At 51.1% G+C, this 14,807-nt stretch overlaps 1 protein-coding gene across 4 annotated transcripts in view; it reads left to right on the top strand.

Moving 5' to 3' along the window:
• The first annotated feature begins 3,626 nt into the window (after window positions 1–3,626).
• The window catches only part of Elf4 (E74 like ETS transcription factor 4), a 51,786-nt gene continuing 40,605 nt past the window's right edge, over window positions 3,627–14,807 (top strand). For 2 of the 4 annotated variants that reach the window (XR_015646248.1, NM_001191735.2), the window contains exon 1: window positions 12,574–13,020. The gene's annotated coding sequence lies outside the window, so the exon portion shown is untranslated. Of the gene's footprint in view, window positions 3,773–12,573; window positions 13,021–13,144; window positions 13,350–14,807 lie in introns of those variants that run through there. The other 2 variants (XM_087599637.1, NM_001434032.1) reach the window with 2 other exon arrangements.

The following is a 14,807-nucleotide window of genomic DNA, read 5'->3' as shown; positions in this document are numbered from 1 at the left end:
TTCTATATTATGGGCCTGCAGGCAAAAACAGGAGTGTCTTGGAAACCACAGGAAATGACCAAATATACCTGAGCCTGAGTAATCTAAGTGACTGCTACTTCATTACCCATCATAGCTTCAGTCTTGCTCTACTCTACCCTGCTACTTGATAAGACTTGTTAAAATAGCCAACCCAGCATGGGTGTGGTAATCTAGACCCTTAACCTCAGCACTTGGGAGACAGAGGCAGGTGGATCTCTCTGTTGTGAACTAGTGAGTTCGGGGACAGACAGAGCTACTAATGAGACCCTGTCTCAAATATAAATAAAGTCAAACCAATCACGGGATGACTCCTGTTTCCTGGCAGCAGCTAGTCCAGAGCAAAGCTCAGCTTCCTTAAACCTTTCCCCAACCAACATCCTCTAAATCCTTTACGACACTCTCTTGGCTCCTGTGTTCTGTCACTTTCCTGGCTGCAATGAGCAATAGACACAACCCATTCCACCATAAGGCTGTTCTCCTGGGCCTTGGCCAGGAAATGCTGACAATTTGGAGACAAAAATGAACTCCTCAGCAGGACCACTACCAGTCTTGCCCTTTCTGGATCGACCTTCATAGTCCAGGAGGAGCCTTCTAGGTGTGTATGTCGGGTGAGGAAAGCCCAGGAGCCACATCCTCAGGCAGGTTCCCATCTAGAATGTCTCGCCATTGGCAGAGGTACCCAGAGCTCTGAGTGGGGAGCAGCTAATATGGGTGTTGAATTTGGAAATACACGCAGAAATGTATTCATTGTGGAACCTTTGTTAAGCCTTTTCGACAACTCCTCCATGTCAAGTTAATCCTGGTGATAAGGAATGAGTCATGTATAGGCCCTGCCTTCAGTGGCTTTATAACCAGGTGGCAGACATAGACACGCCAAAAGGGACTGCCACCACAACACAAGTGCTGGGAGTATACTGTGTGAACGTCAAATGAAACCTCATTGCCTCTCACATTGCTTTATTATCCTCCTGTGTCACACACTAAACCTTTTTCTGGCTAAACCTGCTCTGTCCTTCCCTATAAACAAAACACAGAGTAAACTAGGCTCAGTGGAAGATAGAGTCTGAAGTCCTTCTACCTAGCCTGGTTCCACACCTCTCTTCCATTTTCTTCAAGCCTTTCACTCTCTTGTTTCCCTCCTGCCAACGCGCACTGGCTTCCATTCTCCCTGTGTTTCTTCCTCAGGTTGCAGCAGGTACTCTCTGCCTCTGTGTTTTCTGCTAGGACTGTGGAGCACAGTGGACAGAGTATGCATGCATTTAAGTGTTCTGCTACCTGGGGGGCCTTGGGTGACCACTCTCCTAGGCACCCATCTGTAACGTGAAAGTAACAGGGTAGATAATCTGTCTACCTCTGCTCTAACCTCTCTCTCTCTCTCTCTCTCTCTCTCTCTCTCTCTCTCTCTCTCCCTCCCTCTCTCTCTCCCTCTCTCTGTCTCTCTCTGTCTCTGTCTCTCTTTCTCTCTCTGTCTCTCTCTGTCTCTCTCTCTGTCTCTCTCTCTGTGTGTGTGTGTGTGTGTGTGTGTGTGTGTGTGTGTGTGTGTGTGTGTAAAATATCTCTTTGTGTTTTAGCTGCCCATGGTTTCCATTACCTGTCATTCCTGAGCCCTAGAGAAGATGCTAAGAGAACCTGAAGCCCCTGGAAAACGTCTCCTCATGTGACTCTGCTCTCCCTTTGGCTGAACTAGAAGTTTGTTGTTTTGTTTCTGAGACAAGAGTCCCACAGAAGCCTAGAATGTACTCCTTACTAGCATTGGGCATAGCATACATCACCACACCTGGCTATCATCAGCTTTTATGGCTTTTGAATCTTTTGGTTTGGTTTGCTTTGCTTTGCTTTGGTTTCATTTTGTTTTTCCCCCTGAGACATGGTTTCTCTGTGTAGCCCTGGCTGTAGACCACTCTGTTTCACTCTGTAGACCAGGCTGGCTTTGAATTCAGAGATCCACCTGCCTCTGCCCCCCAAGTGCCAGGTTTAATACTGTGCACCACCGTCACCCAACTGAGCCTTTTTTTAACCTATCAAGTTATATCTGGACCTAGAAACCCTAGAAAATTTATCCTGCCTGATTTTCCCTTCATGGAGAACCAACATCTTCAAAACTGGTCCCTGAAATATGACATTCTTTTAGCCCCTAAAGTAACGTGTGTATTAAACCCAGAATCCACTCCGCCTACCCGCAAGAAAGCTGAGTGTCACCCTTCTCAGGCATGACATTATGTGCACATTCCTACTCAGCCATTTAAGAGCACCAATCTTCACCAAACACCTTGCACAGCTGACAGGTGGATAACTACCGTAACCCAAGATGGTTCTCAATTTGATGTGAATAGAGCATTTCAGAAAGCCTCCCCCACGCCATATAAGCCCAAAGTCTTGTCCTTACAGCACTCCCTTACTGTTAGTTCGCCCATGGTCATTTCCACACTAGCCACGGCTTTGACAGCACCATGCCCAGAAGTGCAGTGTCATAAATAAGCCCAGAAGCTTGGGAACTTCTGCACTGAGCTGCCCACCATGCACATGCACAAGAGGAAACTTTGTGCCGGGTACGAGGGTGTACACGCTAGTTCCGTGATTTGCCAGTTAATAAATGATGTTTTAAGGATCATGCGCCCTTAGGACTGGAGAGATGGCTCAGTGTTTGGAACACTTGTCGCTCTGGTAGAAGACCAGGGTTCGATTCCCAGCACCCACATGATTAGTCTCAATTATCATGCAATGTAAAATAAATTAACTCCTTAAGCGAAGAGAAAAAGAGAGAGAGAGAGAGGAGAGAGAGAGAGAGAGAGAGAGAGAGAGAGAGAGAGAGAGAGAGAGATCATGTCCCTCAAAAAGAAAGGACAGGTTTTGTGTTTTGGACATCAGAAATCCAGCTTGAAGCTGTCCTCCACATCCTACCTGAGCCTGAGGGCTTCAGCTATCTTGTTGAAAGACTATTCCAAGCAACAGAGGTGAAATTCTGGCTTCCACCCAAAAAGACAAGCCAATTGTCCTGGCCTTCCGTTGTCCTCATATAGTCGTACAAAAGGATGTGGTGAAAACCACCTCAAAGTCCCCTCCACCCCATCCTCAACCTGTCTAGTACCAAGTTCCAGAAAGAACAGTCACGGTGACACATCAGGTAATCATCTCAACTTGATTACTGGGTCCAGAAGGGTTCAAAGCTCAGAACACTCCAAACTGGTCCCCTTGGTAACACAAACCTTAGTGAGCCACCTCTACCCCAGAAAACCACGTTCAATACAGGGGGTTCCAAAGAGAAGACCTCAGCTTTTCTGCCCTGGAGAGGGAAGATGGCTTCCCAAGTAATCCTTTCAGCAGATCCTACCCTTAGGTGGTGGTTGCCAGGAAAAGGATACCTAAAGGGACTGTTGCCTCAAGTTGCAAACATATTGTTGTTCTCGGTCCGGGCACGCTGTGAGCCTCCGAACAGTGCAGCATGGTGGGGTAGAACACTGTGCGGGAGGTCTCCACGTGGGCTCATGCCACGCTTCCCTCCCAGCTGCCCCACGGAATCTTTTCCCCGGGCTGATGCTGCTGCTAGCCTGGGGAACTAAAGGAAAGAGATGAAGGGGCGGGAGCAAGAAAGAAGGAATTGAGGCAAAGTTTCAAGGGGTGTGCCCAGCAGGGCGGAGGATTCTCGTTCTCTTGAGTCAGCGGATCGGGGCCCAGCGTGACTTCACTGCTTCCCAGGAAGAGGCGCCCCGGGGCAGAAGGCCGCTTAAAGTGCAGCTGCAGGACTGGAAAGGTTAGAGCGCGGGCTGCTCGAGCTACGCAAATGGGGCCAGACTGCCTAGGACACACGTGGGCAGGAGCGGCTAGGGAAAGCCATGCGCCATTCAGGAAAGTTGGAGGGGTTTGGGGGACAGAAGAGCAGACCTCTCTCCTGTTGTCTGGGAGATGCCAGTTTGGAACTGCTACAGTGGTCAGAAGCGCTGCGCCACGCGCGTTCGGCCTGTAGGTGGCGCTGCAGAGGCGTCCTGCACGCGTCCAGAGGGTAGGTGGGAGCGCTCGGCCCCGCAGGGGGTGATCTCGGGATGGGGAGGTCCTGGCTCCTAGAAAAGGATGGCGAGGAAAGACTTGGCGGGCAGTCAGAGCCTCACCGCTCATCATGGTGTTCATTCCGTCTGAAAAGAAAGTCTCTTCCTTTCCAAGTAGCAGGAGAGCTGCTCCTACCACAGAGGGAAAGTGTGAGATTTGCCCTTAATCCTTCAGGTCACCTTGCAGACCCTTGCTGAGCTGTAGGCCAGGCTGCTCACTTCAGCCCAGGCACTGCCTTTTCAGAGCCTCTTTGCAATCTGGGGATGGTACTCTTGACCTGTGGGCAGTAGAATGGAAACTTTGAGTCGTGTCTTGGACGCTGGGGGTGGGTTTCCCTGAGAAGCTACTCTCTAGCCTGGCTCCCTTTGAGACCACAGAGCTCCAGCACAGAGCTACAAATTGTGGTCAGGACTGGGGCTCAGGCTGGGACCAAGGCTTAACCTAGATGAGGGTTCAGCCTGAGACTGGATCTGGGGCGACCATTAGGGGTTCGGTGCTTGTCAATTCAATCTTCTGCAGTTACATAGAAAGAAAACGCCGAGACTCATCTTGAGGCGCAAACTTGGCAGCTTTTGCTAGCTGCAGATACAGTTTAACTTCTCAAAGATTAATTATTTCTAATTATGTCTATAAGGGTGTGTGTGTGTGTGTGTGTGTGTGTGTGTGTGTGTGTGTGAATTTAGTTGCCAGTGGAGTCCAGAGGAAGGTGTCAGATCCGCTGGAGCTGAAGTTACAGTGGGTTTTGCTGGGAATTGAACTCTGGTCTTCTGAAAGAGCAGTAGGTACACTTAACTGCTAAGCCATTTCTCCTAACTCTTTACCGGCCAGGAACTAGGAGCCATGATGCTGTTTAGACCTCCCATTGTGTGTAGTTTATGGCTATGTGGGTGACTGTCGAGGTAACAAATGGAGACTATCAAGGCCCAAAAATAACCTGTAACCAGACACCTTTGAGCTGAGAGGGAACATTTGGGGAGTCTAACCTAATCCTTTCCCAAGACTAGTGGGCCAGTTTCCATGATACAACTTTACAGATAAAATATATGGGCAGAGCAACTCCCTCTTTGCTGAGTCAATAAATAGATAAATAAATGCAGACCCTGTCCCAGCATTCCTCTTCTCCCCTGCCAGTCTTTCCAGCTCTGTGCGTTCAGGGTGTTCTGTCATCTGAGAAAGTTATCTAAAGATTTTCCATAAAGAAGAGGAAAGAGAAAAAAAAAACTGAAAAGATCCTAAACGTTCCCAGGTTTCAGTGTGTGCCAGGAGAAATAGTCTGTCTCTTGCCCAGACCTCAGAACCCAGGCCTCTTTCCTAGGGTTGGTGCCTAGCTAAACTATTCCTGGAAGCACCTCCCTTCCACTAGCCCCCTCCCCCAAGGTGCCTCTCCCAAAGCATGACTAAAAAGAATCAATGAGCAAAACTTGATGCTCCCTGCCTCCATTTTCTACTTCTAGAGTCTGCTCCAACTTGACCTCTAGTTCTCAGCCTATGGCCCACTGACATAACCCCGTGTTGTCTTCTAGCTCCAATCTGGCTCTATGCCCTACTAGGTGACTGGGAGACAATCTGATATACTAATTTGTGTTAATGTGATAATGGGTGCTTAATGGGGTCATGTGCTAACCACGGACTAAACTTTAGCCCAGCTTCTTTGCTTCAAGATCAAGTCCAGGCTTTGGAGACTGGAATCTGGGAATCTTGGGCTGACTAATCTCCACTACCGGCTGAGGGAGTAGGGGAGTGGGAGGAAGCCAAGGCCAGGGAAGATCCCTGGGTGCTAGTGCATTAGAGCCGCTGCGTTTCAGTTTCATCCTTGGCTGACACTTTCCTCTGTCCAGTGAAATTGCTTTGGTTTTCCTCCAGCCCCTCTCCCCTCCCCTGCTACCCCACTTTTGGACTGCTTCCTTCCCTCTGTCAGCCCTTCACTTTGGAGAGAGAGAGAGAGAGAGAGAGAGAGAGAGAGAGAGAGAGAGAGAGAGAATTTGCCAGCAGCGAGGGGGAAAATGTACACGTAGTCACCCTCAGATGCACAGGCTCATATACCACATTGCCTTACACACACACACACACACACACACACGCACGCACGCACGCACGCACGCACGCACGCACGCACACTTATAGCCATGAGACCCACACTTAAGCAAGCAGCCCTCTAGCTGAGACCCATGCCACACACTCATCCTCTCACACACAAACTAGCAGCAGCCGAGTTGGATGGGTTCCTCAAAAGAGGGCTGGAAAATTTGTTTTCTGCCAGCAAAGGGGCCTAGACATTCCATGAAATGACTCATAGTGCACCTTTATAGATATTAAATATTGCATTAAACAACAACACTCAAAGTTTGATGTGGTGTAGGGTGGGGAAACTGAGGAGTAGCTCATTGTGCTGTTTTTTGCCTCTGTCTAGCAAATGTCTCAGGCTTCTCTTTGGTTTCCTGGATGATGGGGGTAATCCAAAGAGAAGAGGACCATTTACCCCCTGGTACTATCCCCTCAGCAGGATCTGGATATGCTGCAGAGTCTAATGGTACCCCAGCCTCTTTCCCCTCCCCATCCCCTGTTCTGGATCCCTGGGAAATGAGCCCATCTCCCACATGGTATCCAGTTGGTGCTTTTCATAATCTCTGTTCCTATCCAGGTTCTTGCCCCAACTTCACTATGTCTGTCTTTCCTGGTACTGCTACTTTACACAGCTTGGTGGGGGGGCACCATTCACCTTATAAAACATGCACAGTCTCATGTATGACTGGAGCCCTTTCCTCTTCCTAGATACTCTTCTCTATCCTGGGAGGGAAAACCAATTTCTTGGCTGCTGTATCTCTAAGCCTCCAGAGCACTCCTCTGGCAAAAACAACAAAACAAAAACCAACGTTTCTATGTGTTAATATTCTGATCCACTCACACTGTGTTGTGGGCAGGTGAGTCAAGCCCAATCCTCTCTAGTTTCATTCTAAGGACACATCAGAAGTCAAAAGGATAGCACAATGTGCATGAGTGCGTGTGTGCGCACACTCACAAGTACCCATATATGATGCACAGACACAGAAGACTTATCATTTTCTCTAAAAAGATGACACAGACAAGTTTTCGGCCAGAAACAGCTGAGGAGCGAAGGGTGAACTCTCGTTTCACTGGTCAGTGGCCCTGAACCCTTAGATGCTGTACTATCTCTCTCGTAGATTCCTAGAGCAGTGAGTGAGGACTGGTGCTATTTGAGAAAGGGGGGGGAGGGTGTCCTAATTTGTTCAGCTCTACCTGAGGCCACTTTTTAACTTTTTTTTTCTTTTTTTCTTTTTTTTTTCAGAGCTGGGAACCGAACCCAGGGTCTTGCACTTGCTAGGCAAGCGCTCTACCACTGAGCTAAATCCCCAACCCCACACTTTTTTACTTTTAAGTGAGTCAGAGGTGTGTCTCCTCTCCCTCTCTCCAGTCTCCAAACCTCCCAGCCACCATCAGTGAGGTGCCTTGGAAAATGAATGTGTTTTCCTAAGCACCAGTCAGGCTCCTGGATGTATGGCAGGGACAGCACGTGCTATTAGCCACTGGCTCTAGGATCCACATGCTGAGTAGTGCCAGCTCAAGGCCCAGAGCATGTGCTATCAGGCTGCCAACTCCCTTCAGTAGCCTTTTGAGCTGCTGTCCAAGACATAAGACACACCTTCCCCTGACATTTTGTAGAGGCTTTCAGTGTCTCGGGGACTTTCAGGAAAGCAAACATGTAATCCTTTTTAAGAACTTTTTAATCTTTAAAGATACATAAGTATTCCCTCTCAGTCTCCTGCCAGTGCCTTAGGAATTAGAGCCGGTATTAGCTACATCACTAATTTCCCCTATGGATCATCTGAACCTTCAACATTGTATCAGTTTGATTCTCCACCCCCACACCCCGTAAAAATGAAAATGGTTTTAGGTGGTTAAATATTTTTCATGTTAAAATGAAGCAGTTAAATAAAGATCGGTTGTGACAGAAATCACAAAAGAGCTCCCCCCACAAAAAAAAAAATATGTAACTATATATGTACTTGTGCCTGTGGCCTTGATACATCTTTGAAAATTAGGGGGCAACTTTTGAGAGTCAATTTTTGTCTTCTACTTGTTTTGAAGCAGGGACTATCTAGTGCTCTGTCACTGCTGATCTTACTGCAGGTAGCCCTGGAGCTCTCGATCAAGTCAGTCCCCTGCCTGCTCCCCTAGCTCCACATGGGCTTACAGGTGTGCACCGCCCATTTCGGACATTTTATGTGGATCCTCAGAATTGAAACTAGGTGGTCAGGTTTGCATTCCCCCACACCCCTTTTTTGGTTGATTTATTTATTGTTACCTTTTTTTAAAAAAAAAGAAAGGAATTACTCTGTAGCCAAGACTACTCTGTAACCTGAACTGGTAGCAGGCTCCTACTTCAGTCTCCTGAATGCTAAGACTACAGTAGCAAACCACTGCAACAGTGCTACAGATCTCCATTTTAAGAATGAAAGACTGATCAATTTTTGTATCAATCTAGCCCAAGAGCCTTGAGTTTGGTGCTAATCAACAAACCTTCCTTTAAAAGAAAGAAATCATTATGTAAAACAAAGTAAAATGTGTCCGTGAATGTGTGGTGTGAACATTCCATATGACATGTGAGTGCAACCAGGTCAGGACAACTTTTGGAAATGAGTTCTCCTCTTCCACCATGTGGATCTTGGAGATCAAACTCAGGTCTGTAGGGTTAACAGCAGGTAGCCACAGTGAACCCATTGAACGTGCCAAGTCATCAACAAACTTTTTAGAACAGACTGCCTATGCTGATTAGCTATAGTCTGAAGCATCAAGATTTCTGCCTGTCATTTGGATACCTAGGCCTTTCTGGAAACCCCATGACCACAAACATGTGGTCACTAAACACACGGAAAAATAATGGCTTGCTCTATGAAAGGCTAATGGAGCTTCTCAGGTTTAGAGTGGGAGGATTCCTTTGAACTGATTTCTTTCCCTGATTCTGAATATGCTTTTCCTTCAAAATATCTGATTGATCCAGTTTTTCTAGCGTTATTTCTGGGGTGGAAGGCAAGGGACACAGAAACTGGCATTGTGGTATTTTGTTCTGGCCACAGGTTTGAGCAGAATTTGTCTGTGAATTTAAGTGGGGGAGGGAAACAAGAAATAGTCCTGTCTCTAAACAGCCTAGGGTGATTTGCAGGGGGAAACACTCTTTGGAGACACAGAGAGGAATAAATGGAGGCACAATGAGAGTCAGTGGGTGCAAGGGGGTCCTACACAGATTGGGGGGTCAGGGGGAGGGTCTGAGGCTTGAGAGCCAGTTGGGACAAGGCAAATCAAGGAACAGGGAGGAAAGAGAGACTGAAAGGGTACTGCTGGATGGCGCTTCCTGGGCATCTACAGGCAATAGGAGAAGGGGAATTCCTGCCAAGTCAGGGAATGAGCCAATGCCAGAGACAGTGGCTATCCCCAGGAGAATGGTAAAATCAGCCTGGCTGGCCCCACCTGGTGGGGGCTTACCCAGCGGGTACATGGAACATGGGAGGCAAGTGGGTAAGGACTTGGCAGACAGAGGCATAACAGGGCTATTGGGATAGACAGCCAGAAATGTTCTTCAGGCTGCTCATGGTCTCCCATGTGACACAGACACGGTGAGATCAGCCCGAGGTTTTCATCAAGTTGGGGGCGGGGGAGGCTTTGCTTTGACTTCAACTAGAAGGGTGTGGGGCTGTGGTTAGTTCTGAGTGACTGGGGGAAGGTGGGAACTTCTGGGATTCCCACAAGCTGTGGGCTGGAGGTCACCTGTAGGTAATACAGCCAGTCATTTTAAGTGGTCCATAGTACTGACCTCTTTCCCTGACCTTCTCAAGAGGAAAACTCGTGCCTCATGCTCTGCCTTTAGGCTTCAGCCTTGGTTGACACTGCACACATTTTCAGAAAGAATCCACCATAAGTCCTCAACAGCTTCTGCCATGGTCCTGCTACATTTTCTTCCAAGAGCTGGTTTGAGAAAGCCAGGAAGCTGGAAATAGCTAACACTTTTGGAGGATTTGTTTTCTAGATACCAGGGCCTGACCTAGAAAATGTCCTCACTCAGTCCTCACCGCCACATCTTGTGGAGGTGGTTCTTAGCATTCTCAATTAACATTTTAAAGATTTATTTTATTTTTTTTTAAGATTTTTTTTTAATATATGAGTTAACTGTAGCTGTCTTCAGACACACCAGAAGAGGGCATCGGATCTCTTTACAGATGGTTGTGAGCCACCATGTGGTTGCTGGGATTTGAACTCAGGACCTCTGGAAGAGCAGTCGGTGCTCCTAACCACTGAGCCATCTCTCCAGCCCTTATTTTATTTTTATATGTAGGAATGTTTTGCCTGCATGTATGTCTGTGCATCATGTGAGTGACCGGTGCCATCACAGGTCAAAAGAGGCCATAGGGCCCACTGGAACTGGAGTTACAAATGGTTGTGGGCCAACATGTGGGTGCTGGGAATTGAACCCGCATGCTTGCAAGAGCAACAAGTGCTCTTAGCTTCCGGCCATCTCTCTAGTGTCCCACACCCTCTCCTGTGCTTTAAAAGTACGGTCTCACTGTGTAGCTCTGACTTAACCTGGAATTGCTATATAGATCAGGCTGGCCTTAAACTCAGAGATGCTTCTTTTTCTGCCTCCCAAATGTTAGAATTAAGGTCTGTACCACACCCAATCCATCCCCATTTTTTTAAAAAATATCACTATGTGTAGAAATGTTTTGCCTGCAAAACTGTGTACCAAGTGTGAACCTAGTACCCTCAGAGGTCATAAGAAGCAATCAAATCCACTGGGACTGTTGTAAGCCACCATTATTAGTGCTGGGAACCAAATTGGGGTCCTCTACAAAAGCAGAGGGTGCTCTTAACTACTGAGCCATCCCTCCAGCCAGTTAGTTTGTGGTTTTGTTTTGGTTTTGAGACCAGGGGTGGTGAGGTGGGAGTGTCTCACTATGCAGCCCTGACTGGCCTGGAATTTACTATGACTGTAGACCAGGCAGGCTTTACTCACAGATATCCACCTGCCTCTGCCTCCCGGATTCTGGGATTAAAGACCTGAAGCACCGTGTGGAGCTTACTGTTTTAATTTTTGTACCCACTTTGGTCTTAGTGAGCTTTGAAGCTGTCTGAGACCTGCCCCAAAACTAGGGAGGAGAGCCTCACCGGCAGGAGTCCAACAGAAAGCTGTGTTTTTCCAGAATCTAGAATCCCCTAAAGAGAATGTGCTCACTTGTAAAAAGAAAAGAAGTGGAAATTTGCTCTTGGTCCTTGCTCCGATGTCTGTCTATGGGTAATGAGAAGATTTCAAGAGCCTAGTACCCCAGTGCAACCTCTAGATCTCTTACTGTTAACCTGTGATCCACAACTGTTTTTGATGATGCCACCTCTACCCAAGTCCTGTGCCAGGGATCATCTTTTCCAAAGCTGATGAAGCAGGCCTTTGGAGGTGGTTGAGTAGATCCTGAATCGAATCCTTTGGCCACGACTCAGAGGGCCTTCCTCCCCTGGAGCCCCTTACAGCAGCTTTCTGCCAAGGTCATGTCTCACTTTCCCACCATGCCCCGCCCCCTGCGTGCCTCTCCTGCAGTCCTCCCCACCCTCGCTTTAGTCAGCATAGAGCTGTGAGAAATGACAATTTCCAGAAGACATCTCCCCAGGACCTTAGTTGTGGTACCAGATGGGGGCTGGGGTGGACACAGAGGAGAAGAAGGGCAAAGGGGAGCAAAACAAAAAATGGGTTGGAGTAGGCAGCTCAAGGACAGCCGTTGCCTGACTTGATATTGGAAAAAATGTGGGGCGTAGGCTGTCTCCCTGGACCCCAATTCTGGCTGGCTGTACACCTGCTGTGTTGCCCCCCCCAAGTGCTTTGGGTCAGATTTCCCTGCAACTCTCCAGTCACACCAACCCAGGAAATCTCTGTCCAGAGACTCCACGGGGTGGGGGTGGGGGTGGGGTGGACATTGTTTGCAAAATGTCCCCTCTGTCCATCTCTGTCTATCACTGCTAGCCTGCCTGGTTGCCACATTACACGCTCGGTACCGCGGAGTGCTAGTGGTGTGGGGGGCGGCCGAGGTATCAAGCCATCGGAGTGCCAGGGTACCGCCTTCCAGAATCCCCAGGATAGCTCCACGAGATATTGTGTGGGACTTCCCGCCGAGAAGCGCCCAGTCAGAGCTGAGGGCCCCGGGCCCCGCCAATTATGAGCAGAGTGTGGGAGGGGGGTGCTAGCTAGGGAAGCTCGTGCGACGTGAGCTGGGGAGGGGCTTTGCCTTCTATGACCTCTCCACTGAGGTGGGGGGCCGCGAGGATCACGGGGCAAGAGAGCCTGCGCGGGCCCCTGGCAAGGCTCCCCCTGCCGTGCTGGCGACCGTGGCGGGGGTTGGGGTGGAGGGGCGCTGTTTCCACCCGGGTGCCTGGTCCCTCCCAGCCTCCCTTCTCCACCCCGCCCGCTCGCCCGTGGTCCCTCCCGTCGGTCCCTCCCTCCAGCTCTTCAGTCCCTCCTCGCCCTGCCTCCTGCGCGCCCAGCCCAGCCTCCGCCCGCGGGGACGTGTGTGAGTGTGTCTGTGTGTGAGTGTGTGTGTGTGTGTGTGTGCGTGCGTGCGCGCGTGTGTGGTGTGTGTGTCTCCAGTGCGATTTCCCCTTTCTCTCACTCGCCTCAGCGCAGCTCTCCAGCGGCTCGCGCCCCCTCCCCGACAGCGGGCGCCCCCCGCCGCCCTGCCCCTCGGCGTGGGCCTCCCGAGAACCTCGGGACTCCCGTCGCACCGCCTGCACCCCGATTCCTCTTCAGCCGGGGTGCCGCCGTCTCACCTGGGGTTCGCATCTCGCTCGCCCTCCAACTTTGCCATTGGCGGCGGCGGCGGCGGCGGTGGGACGTGTGGGAGAAGCCCAGCGCCTCGCCCGGCCGCCCGCCCGCCCGGACCAGCCTGCCCCGGCGCCGAGGTGAGTCACGGGCGCGGGCCGGCGGGGGCAGGCGGGCCCCGAGGAGAGCAGGAGGGCGGGCGGGCGGGAGGGCGGGCGGCCCCCGGAGGCCGCGAGGACGGACCGGGCGCCGCGTTCAGCAGCCACTTCTCCTTTCCGCGGCGCCCAGCTCCCGGCGCCGCCGGCTGGGGCCCCGGTTTCGAGGTGGGGGGAGGAGAAGGAGGCCAGGCGGCCCTTGGGGACCGGTGTCTCAGACCCTGGGACGGCGAGGGGACCACCCGCCGGCCGAGATCGGAGGAGCCGGGTCACCAGACCCACCCGGGTGGCCCCCGAGGAGCGCTGAACCTCAGGTACGTCGATGGCGCCGCTTTTTGGGACACGGGGCGACCTCGAAAAGTTTGCCTGCGTGAGGCATCAAGGGTGGCGGGGACCGAGAAGGGTGCGTGTGCCTCAGCCTAGGGACTGTGAGGAGACCGGGCTCCTGAGGTCACAAGCAGAAGTGAGCGGTGGCGGCAGCCGGGCGGGCGGGAAGGCGCTTTCCGTCAGCCCTGGACAGCGTAGGTTCTGTGGAGAGGCCGGTAGTGAGCGCGGCGCCGCCCCCACCCGGTGCGGATCGCCGATCGCAAAGCCTGAGGGCAGAAGGCTCAGCGGACTCCAGCGACTCCGGCCAGGTTGAACCGGTGGCCCCTAGGGCTTTCACAAGCCTGGCACTGGAGACTCGCACACACGGTCGCAAGTCACCACACTCGATTCACTCACTCACACACGCCCGCCCGCTCGCACGTAAACCTATGACTTGGAGACCTGAACTGCCAAAATAGAGACCTCTTGGCAGGGGCTGGAGTTTCCGTGTCAGCCAGCCGCCAGGCTTCCCGCTCCCGCGTTCCCGCTCTCCAAGGTTCTCCCGCCTCTTGGCCTCCTCCCCTGCTACTTCTGAGGGGACTCAGCAACCGCACAGCGCAAAGGTCCCCCCCACCCATGCGAGAGTCCGCCTCTGGCGGTTCAGAGACTGCTGAGCTGGCAACCGCTTTATGAATTCCTGCCCCCTCCACGTTACCCCTAAACTTTGATGCCCTCTCGTTAGGAGGAGGCCTGGGACTTAGAGGTCCTGATGTAAGAGTTACCTCCTGACCCCTTGGCACCTCAGCTTAGTGGGGTTCCCTCGGGTACTCCCCCAGTCACTACCGCACCCCAGCTGAGGAGCTCAGGGATTTGATAGCCCTTTGACTCCTGCCCCTCATCCCTCTGCCTGAGATAGAGGCCTGTCTGGTCCTGCAGCTTCTTCTAGTTAATGTTTGACAGTTCATTGTAGCTAATCATTTTAATTAGCTCTTAAAGTGGGGAGTAACAGTTAACCTTGGACTTCTCGATTTTGGCCTGGTGGGGCCTCAAATGGGAGGAGTTCTGAGGAGGTAAGAGCGGAAGTGAGGTCACCACCCCTGGCCTGAGCAACCACAGCTGGCTCCAACAGCTGGTGGGCACACCCATTAGGGACTCAACTCTGTGAGCTGACCCTTGCTTGGCCTGAGAATGCCAGGATGGAAGAAGGTGAAGGAACCTATCTTTCTCCCCACCCAACGCGCTCCCCCCACCCTCCCGCTTTGGGGAAACAGGGTTCTTTGGCATTGAAAATGCCCAGGAAACTTGTAAGCCAAGTAAAAATATCAGTTGGTTCCAGGATTTCCCCAGTTATAAAGTGCTTCCTTGACCCAGTGCAGAAAAACAAGTAGGTGCGCAGGCAGGAGCTCTCTCTAGGTGAGTGAGGACAATGGACGGCAAAGCTGAGCTGTAAGAAGCTGCCTTGCAGA

Source organism: Rattus norvegicus, chromosome X (genome assembly GCF_021556685.1).
Source record: "Rattus norvegicus strain SHRSP/BbbUtx chromosome X, alternate assembly SHRSP_T2T, whole genome shotgun sequence".
In the NCBI taxonomy this organism is placed as follows: Eukaryota; Metazoa; Chordata; class Mammalia; order Rodentia; family Muridae; genus Rattus; species Rattus norvegicus.
Note: the sequence above shows the minus strand (reverse complement) of the source record. Positions and strands in the feature narration are given on the sequence as shown.